The following is an 8,680-nucleotide window of genomic DNA, read 5'->3' as shown; positions in this document are numbered from 1 at the left end:
TAGGGAGCGTGGGGCCATTAGTGCTTCTGTCCAGTCCGCTTCTTCCATGGGTCCCACCCAACTCTCCCACCTTTGGGGAAGCTCTCTCAGGGGTCCCCCAGTGTCGGTGATTAAGGAGCGGTAAATCTGAGAAACCCCTCCCCTTCCCAGGACTCCCATCAGTGCCTTGGCTTCCATGGGGCTGTGCTCAGGTATGGTGTCTCCTGTCTGCAGGTGAACTAGTAGGGCATGACGTAGTTGGAGATATCGATGGAATTGTGTTTTGTTTAAGGAATATTGTTTCTGGAGGTCTTGAAAAGATCGTATATGTGTCCCTCTCCAAATATCTCCCAGCGTGGAGATCCCTATGGTGTCCCATTTCTGGAAGCCCTCCAGACCTGCTACATGTATCAGCTGCTTCCCCTGCCATAGCGGGGTTTGTTGGGTTAGGCGCCCCCACCACCCCGTCACTTTCTGGGCTGTACGCCATCCCAGAAGTACCATTTTGGTCACATCTGGAGTATCCCGGGGTATCGGGCTCCCGTAGAGTATGTCAAGGATCTGTGGGTAGCCCATTGTCTGCAATTCTAGTTGGTATGCGGGGTCTGTCCATCCACCTCCCATCCAGTCATTAATTACAAGTATATGCATCGCTAGATAATAGTATTGAATATTCGACATGCCCAGTCCACCCTCATAAACATCCCTCTGACAGGTTTTTAGCGACAGTCTTGTACGTGAGCCACTCCATATGAATTGGCGTGCTAAAGAATCCATCTCCCTGAACCATCTCACGGGGAAGGGGTGTGAAAAATTCTGCAGGAGGTATAAGATCCTGGGGAGAATCATCATCTTGTACAGCGCTATTCTACCAAGTAGATTCAGGGGGAGGGCCCTCCAGCGCAGAAGGTCGGTTTTGATTTTCTTTGATAGCGGCGTGACATTGAGTTCCCACGCTAGCTCGGGGAGAAGTGAGATATGTATCCCAAGATATTTAAAGCTGTTTCTCCGTATCGGGATATTCCGTTGCCAATCTATACAGTCGTGTGAGCGATGAAGGGGGATCAGTAAAGATTTGGCTGGGTTCAGGGTCAGCCCTGAGGCTTCCGCGAAAAGTCTAAGGATCTCTAGGACGCGTGGGCCGCTTTTGGATGGATTAGAGATATACAGGAGCACATCATCTGCGTACAGAGCCACTCTGTCTTCCGAACCAGAGGGCCAATGCCAGCCCTCGATCAGTGGGTCGCCTCTCATTAATATCGCCAGTGGCTCTATCACTAGTGCGAAGAGCAGGGGAGATAACGGGCATCCCTGTCGAGTCCCACGACCAATGGGGATTGGGTCGGAGACTACTCCGTTCACCCTGATTCGAGCCGTCGGGTTAGAGTATAGAAGTTTCACCAGTCCCCGGAATTTAGGTCCGAGCCCGTTTTTACATAGGACCTGATTGAGGAAGGACCAATCTACCGTATCAAAGGCTTTTTCGAAGTCGAGTAAAAGCAGTGCTAACTGCGTATGCGATAGCACTTTGCGGTGCGCCAAAGCAAGATGTAATCGTCTGATGCAGTGTCTTGTGCTACGAGTGGGCATAAAACCACACTGGTCAGGGTGCACCAGCGTGGGCATTACCTCCCTCAGTCTGGAAGCAAGGATCGAAGAGAGCACCTTGACTTCCACATTTAGGAGCGAGATAGGCCGGTACGCTGAACATTGTCGTGATGGGGGTTGAGTTTTGGGGATCACCACAATAGTGGCTTGATCAATCTCTGTTGGGAAGCGGCCTTGATTCCCTGCTTCTTCGTACATGTTGAGCAGGTGGGGACCCAGAATATCGCTACATTTACTATAAAATTCCGCTGGAAAGCCGTCGGGGCCTGGTGTTTTGCCTGATGCCAGTCCCGATATTGCGCTGCAGACTTCCACAAGACCGATGGCCTCGTCCAGTCTGTCTCTCGCCTCTGGAGTTACCACGGGAAGGGTAATCTCATTTAGTAGGGGGGACTCTCTCTCAACAGCAGGGCGTGGATGCCTGGCGTATAGACGGGCGTAGTAGGAGGCGAAGCTATGTGCGATTTCCACTGCTGTTTTGACAAGGGTGTCTGAGTCATCTAAGATCTCCGGTATAATACTGTTAGCCATGGGGCGGGTGGCCAGCCAATGCAGTAGTTTCCAGTTTTTATCCCCCCATCCATAAATTCGGCTTGCTGAGGCTCTCCACATGTGCTTGGCCGAATCTAGCATTATATGTTTAATATCTTCTCTTACCCTGGTCAGTTTCCTCATGGTCGTGGCCGATGCCAAGTTTATATGTTGGCATTCGAGTCTCCGGGCCTTGTTCTCTAGCTCGGTGATTTGGGAATTATGATCTCGTTCACGGGACCGAAAAATGCTTCTGGCATGTCCTCTAATAGTGGCCTTGCAAGCAGCCCATAGCATTCCTGGGGATCGAACCGAGCCTTCATTTAATTCGAAATATTGGTCGAGGTGCAACCTGATCTCTTGGGTGTACTCTGTATCTTGTAAGTGCCACGCGTTCAAGCGCCACATAGGCTGTCTGGCAGGGTCTGCTCTACCCAGCCGGATCCGTATTGGCGCATGATCGGAGACCCCCCGTGGAAGAATCTCAGCTCCTGCTACTTTTAAGAAATCTAGGGCGGGCATGAATACCAGGTCTATTCTGGATTGCGTCTGGTGGGCTGCCGAGGTATGTGTGTATTGGCGCTCCCTGGGATACCAGGTGCGCCACACCTCACACAAGCCAAGGCTCTCCGCCCAACTACTTAGGGCTGAGGCCCGCTTGGATCTATGTATGGTAGCTTCCCCAGAAATGTCCAGCCTTGGGTCAAGGACCGCGTTAAAGTCGCCTCCCAGCAGGGTAGTTCCTTGGGGTAATCATGAGGTTACTCGGTGGAGCGAAAGTAGGAAGGAGTCGTGATTTGCCGGGGGCGCATAGGCGCACACCAAGTTTAGCGGTTGTCCGTGAAGAGTCCCCGTGACCACCATGAATCTACCTTGTGAGTCAGATTGCGTGGAAGTGATTACCATGGGCAGAGATCGGTGGAGCAGAATGGCCACTCCTCTAGAGCCTCTGGAAAACCCTGCATGATATACCCTATCGTATCCTCCTCTCGCAAGCATAGGGCATCTGGACCCAAGAAGATGGGTCTCTTGTAGTAGAACTACTGAGGGAGAATACCTGCGGAGGGTGTTAAATACTGCCGATCGTTTGATCTTGTCTAACAGGCCGTTTACATTCCAGGAGAGGACCTGGGTTACTGAGGACCAAGCGTGAGGTGTAACAATGTTGGGCATGTTTGGATGTGCGGGAGCAAGCCCAGGGATGACCGTTTCGGACATGACCGTAAAATTTTAAATCTACAAACCAGGCTAACCAACTTGTCGCCTCTTAAACCTAACTTGAACTTCCCCTCCCCCCTAATTTCCCCCCCTCCCCATACTCCCCCCCCCCCCCCGGAAGCATCTGTCGCCCATGTACCCAACCAAAACCAGACAGCCAGTAAAACTGTCATTGGGGTGGAGTGGTGGACCCCTCCTTTCTTTCGGATCAATTGCAATTAGTAGTCACAAAACAAGCGTTCAACACCATACTCTAGGAAGCCTCCGGAGTCATCAATGTTAATCTCGCTAGGGGTCGCCTGAGAGGATCAGGCGAAGCCCGAATCCCCTTACGTCTCGCGCAGGGGTCCTACATCTCCTGTCAGCCGAGTACCGGAGACTGACTCAATCGCCCATCCTTGGCGGGTTGGGACGGTGTTCGGGCCACCGGAAGAGTTTCAATGTTAGATTTAGTCTGAGGACCAGAGTCCCGGGCTGCTTCGTTCTCTGCAGGAGCGATCGTGTCTTTCTGTCTGCCTCTCCGGGATCTGGTGCGCCGCCTGCTCCTTCGGGGCCCCTCTGATGGTGAGGACCCGACATGTGGGGTTCTTCCAGTGGTCCCGGGGGGACCCTTTCGGGCTCCAATGCCCTCCTCCGTCAGCCAGTCCCAAGCCTCCTCCGGGGAATCAAAAAAGTAAGCTTTCCCAGTCATGAGGACTTTGAGGCGAGCGGGGAAAAGGAGCATGTACGAGAGCTGCATTGCCCTTAGTTTTTGCTTAACATGTTCGTACGACCTACGGCGGGTCTGGACTTCTCTGGTGTAGTCCGGGAAAATTAGGATTTTGTGGTTTTCCCACTGCGTACCATCTTGCCGCCTTGCTTCCCTGAGGATATTGTCTCTGTCCTTAAAGTTAAGGAATCGTGCGATCATCGGGTGCTTCGGACCGCCCGGAGGTGGGCGAGGCGCGAGCGCCCTGTGGGCTCTTTCAATTGCAAACAAGGGCGAGAGGGATTGGTCAGGCATCCAAGATTTGATCCACGTCTCCAGGAATTCGGCGGCCTTGTCATCCTCTATGCCCTCCGGGAAACCTATGAAGCGTAGGTTGTTGCGTCTGGCCCGGTTTTCCGCATCTTCTGCACGGCGGTGAAGCTCGCCGGTTCGGGACTGCAGCTGGGCTACTTTGGCTTTGAGGTCAGACAAATCAGTTTCGGTTTGGGAGACTCGGGTTTCCACTTCCGTAATTCGGGTTACAGCATTTCTAAGGTCCTGTCTGATGAGGCCCATGTCCACTCGCACCTCACCAATTTTCGTTTCCACGGCTATCTGCGATGATTGAACAGCTTGGAGAATGGCACTCACCCCGTCCGGGGTTGAACCCCCACCAGCCACTTCTCCCCCTCCTCGTTGGCCCGTCGCAGTCGTGAACTGGTCGATTTTTTGTTGGGAGGGCGGAGGTTGTTTGTTCGTTTTATCCTTCCCCATCGTGGCACTTGAGGCGGGCGTCAGGTGAGCCACACCTTCCTTAACGCGGTTTCAAGCCTGAGAATTTAGTGCGTTGTTAAGTACCATGGACTGTGGGTGGGTTCGCTGTGTCTGATCACGTAAGGACGGCCGGCAATGACACCGTTGGCCCCTTCTTTTCAGCTCCTTTTCTCGCTCTCTCCACCAGTTGGGGGGGAGCCGTCCGAGACCCAGACCCAGGTCTCTCCACCTTAAGGGCTCTGCGCCTCCATTGTAGGCCTCGTGCCGTCGCGATCGCGCTCTCGATCTCTCAGGTCGTTCCGACCAGGGTCTAAAGTCAACCAAGCACGACCCGGAACCCAGGGTATCCACTTGCCTCAAGGTGTTGCCCTCCACCGCTCGGCTCGCAGTCCAGATTTTGCCACAGTCCAGCTCGCGCTCCACCTGGGCTCAGGCCCGAGAGAGGCCGGAGCCAAGTCCCCAGGCCCCGGAGTCCCCTCTTGTTGCTGCAGGGACGGGGGGGGGCGGGGGCGTCACCGCTCGTCTTCTCCTTCCACCCCCCCCGGTCTTCGATTCACTTCCCTGCCCCCCCGGGCACCACTCCGCTTTTCAGCTGGGTCCTGGTCCCCAGCACGCCTTCAAATTTAAATTCCCCCCAGCAGGGGGATCTCGGGGGCCAGGGCCTCCGCCACGGCCCCAGCGCAGCACCGCAAGCCGCCCAGGCGGTCAGGGAGGGCCCCCGGTCCTCCGGGTCACACTCGCGCCTCGCGCGCCGGTGCGGCGCCGCTCACCCCGCGCCCCCCTCCACGACAGGAGGGCGGGGGGCCCGCCGGCGCCCCCGTGGCAGGGATCCACCTTCGGGGCGTGCCCCAGCTCTCTCCGGGCCTCTCGCCGCCTCTCAGCCCGCGGCAGTCAACTTCGTCGGGGCCCCCAAGCCCACCTCAGATCCGCCGGGTGCATCTCGCAGCGGCCGCCATCTTGAGCTACTCTTCACGGGAGCAGCCGGGTCGCCGTATGAGGGCGAGCCGCCGGCTTTCCATCGATTCGCCCCAACAAACTTCTCTACGGGTCCCTGGGACACCGGGGCGCCATGTACAGCGTTTTTCCGCTCTTTTGGACCACAGTGGTTAAGGGCGGATGACGGAGGGGTCCAGAGCACTCTGAGTGCGACCGCCATCTTGACGCCCGAAGCCACGCCCCCGGTCAGAGGTTTAATGTACCATGGGTGAAGAGGTCAACCATGGTACAGAACTGATGTGTGGAGAGAGTGCACTGTACCAATGACTCGCATGTTAAAGGGAAGCCATAGATTATCCTTAAAAGGAATATTGGGCGAGTAAAGCATGTTATAGCCTAGATACATTCAAAGCTTAAACCATGCCCAACAGGTGATAGAAAGGGAGAGGATATCTCTGGGTAACCCCTTCAGAAGGAGAGAAGATAAGGGAAGGTGATCCACCTGGTGTCTCTCTGGTTTTAGGTATGGAAGTCTGGCATCCGGGTGGTACCAGTAGTATGGAAAGTGGCATTGTGCCACAGAGTAATAAAAGGCATTGGTAAAGGCATATTTACCAAGGAATTTCACCTCTGGATCTGCTAAGTTGTGAAATTCTTGCAGAAGGAGTGACCGCTTATGGAGTGATGGCTCTCGGTCTCCCTCAGAGATAGTCAATAGTTTGAAGTTCCCTCTCCACATAAACATTTATCAGCACGATTGTGCTGCCTTCCAAATACCCTAAGACCGGGAGGTACTGCCCATCATCATCAGCAACATGCAAATGATAAGAAAAAGGTAATGATTAGTGGACAAGTATGCAAACCCCTCAGTAGTAGGGACTATAGAAGGAAAAGAAACTATTCTGGCAAAATGACTATCATCTTGGGGCGATAAATGTGTTTCCTGCAGAAAGGCTAGTGCTATCCGTTGTCTGGCAAGGTACTCCAGGACCTGTTTCCTTTTTTGAGAAATGTTCCATGTAAGACATTGTACCTCTACGGCCCTAGGAGGCATATATGACAAAAGAATATATCCCAGTACAATAGATAGTGTGCCATGGGCTGGTGAATGTAATGCAATATGATGGTGAATAAAAGAGAGCAGAGCTGCAATGATGAGCAAAAACAAATTAACACTCAATCAACATAAACCACCCCCGCCCAACACACCCATACTGGATGTTTTTTCAGGAGATCCCAAGAATAATAAACATAAAAGTAAACAACCCACAAAAGAACTGTTTGGTGTGCACCATGGTGGGGGTTGGGGAAGAGATGCAGTGCCTAAGGTGGTGTGGCCCACAATTTTAAAGAAAAGGCCTGAAAAAGGAAAACACAGGATCACAAACAGTATCGCTGATGGACGGCATTATAGTCAGTATCATCAGGAGGTCGAGTGACATTGGGTGCTGCAGGAAAGCATGACCAACATCAGACGGGGGGATTTTGTCACTGAGGTGGAGGAAGGAGAGTATTCAGGTGTGGTTCTCCTGGGCGAATTATTTGATGCTAACTTCACACAAAAGCCCTGCACCTCTGCTGGAGTTTCAAAGAAGCAAAACTTCCCTTTTACTACAATGTGCAGACTGGTGGGGTGTAGCATGGCATATTGGAGACCAAGTTTCGGTAACGCATTCTTAACATCAGTGTTTTTACGACAGAACTCCTGGACAGTGATGGTAAAGACCGGGAAGAGTGAGATAGAGGAGCCCTGGTATTGAAGCAGGCCTTTCTTGCAGGCCAGGCAGAGTGCGGTGTCTCTTTCCCTAATATTAGGAGGTAAACTATGAATTTTTGTGATGGTTGCCATAGGGGCAAGAGAAAGGCATTCCCTCGCCACCGCAAACATGGATGAGAAGCTGCCACGATCAAACAGGTCTATAAGTAGGTTCTCAATGAAAGTGTCTGGCCGCCTCATAATGGTGGTTTCACCTATTACCAAATTTCAGATTCTCATCCAGCGGACTATGTAAAGTCTAACGCGAGTTTCAATGTGTGATCAGACATTAGCGGGCACACCGGAGGTTTGATACCTGAGGAGCGTGAGCACCATACATATCTCTTCTGACTTTGCCAAAGCATTTTAATATGCGCGCTGTGAGATATATATACAACCTGAAAAGTGCTTTCAAGCCATAACATGGTGCAAGTTGTTTTAGGCACTATTGGTACTAACCAAGTGTCTCCTATTAAATTGCACTAGTAGAAATTCGATATTTTTGACAAATGATGTCTGAAGCAGGCAGTACTTCGTTCTCAGATAGTCCTGAAGAGGCCCAAAGTTAAAAAGGGCCGAAACGCGTCAACCTTGTATTAGGGAGAGGTTGTGAGAAAACATTTATTACAACCTATAAGGAATGCTTATGAAACACATTGTTGTTCTTTATGAGAACAATAATTGTTACCTAAAGATGTGAACATGATACAACCATCTCCTATGTAGATTTACACTTTAAGCACTACTAACAACCATATGTACTAAAAATGAAAGGATAACTGATGTACATATACTTTTTGTTGAAGTGATTTTCTATTGTTGATTTATGTGTATATTATGTATTTGTATGATATGAGTTGGTAGTATAAGTATTGTGACGTGTAATTTTGGCTATGTTATTGCTTAATTAAAACAATATGAAAAGAAATATACAAACAAATTATTTGTGCAGTGATTGATTCATAGTTTCACCGATTTAGTAAAGTTCATATATTTTTTCCTACAATTGCACCAATTTTTTCTATTTTGGCTTCAATTTACCTAGGTATAGTAGGGTTATTAGGGTAGACCCCCTAGTTTCACATATGGGGCAAGAGAAAGGCATGCCCTCTCCACGCAAACATGGATGAGAAGCTGCCACGATCAAACAGATCTGTAAGTAGGTTCTCAATGAAAGTGTCTGGCCGCCT

This window comes from Pleurodeles waltl, chromosome 6, assembly GCF_031143425.1.
Source record: "Pleurodeles waltl isolate 20211129_DDA chromosome 6, aPleWal1.hap1.20221129, whole genome shotgun sequence".
NCBI classification, from domain to species: domain Eukaryota; kingdom Metazoa; phylum Chordata; class Amphibia; order Caudata; family Salamandridae; genus Pleurodeles; species Pleurodeles waltl.
The sequence above is the reverse complement of the archived record's forward strand: the minus strand, read 5'-3'. Positions refer to the sequence as shown.